Below are 215 nucleotides of genomic sequence, written 5' to 3'. Positions count from 1 at the left end.
GAAGGGCGCGATTTTTTGAAAAATCCACTTCCGAGTGGTCCTTCTAGTCAATTCCTCTCGCAAGGCGGAAAAAACAAAAACGAGGGGTGCACCACGAGGACTTCCCAGGAGGTCACCCATCCTAGTACTACTCTCGCCCAAGCACGGCTAACTGCGGAGTTCTAATGGGATCCGGTGCATTAGTGCTGGTATGATCGCACCCATCAAACTAATTA

At 50.2% G+C, this 215-nt stretch overlaps 1 non-coding gene across 1 annotated transcript; it reads right to left on the bottom strand.

Annotated features, from left to right (window-relative positions):
- Window positions 1-83: 83 nt before the first annotated feature.
- LOC118344974 lies at window positions 84-202 on the bottom strand. Its single transcript, XR_004798687.1, has one exon. It is a non-coding gene; the product is annotated as a 5S ribosomal RNA (ribosomal RNA).
- Between the last annotated feature and the right edge of the window lie 13 nt (window positions 203-215).

This window comes from Juglans regia, unplaced genomic scaffold, assembly GCF_001411555.2.
Source record: "Juglans regia cultivar Chandler unplaced genomic scaffold, Walnut 2.0 Scaffold_10470, whole genome shotgun sequence".
NCBI classification, from domain to species: Eukaryota; Viridiplantae; Streptophyta; class Magnoliopsida; order Fagales; family Juglandaceae; genus Juglans; species Juglans regia.
This window is presented reverse-complemented; position numbering and strand designations above follow the sequence as displayed.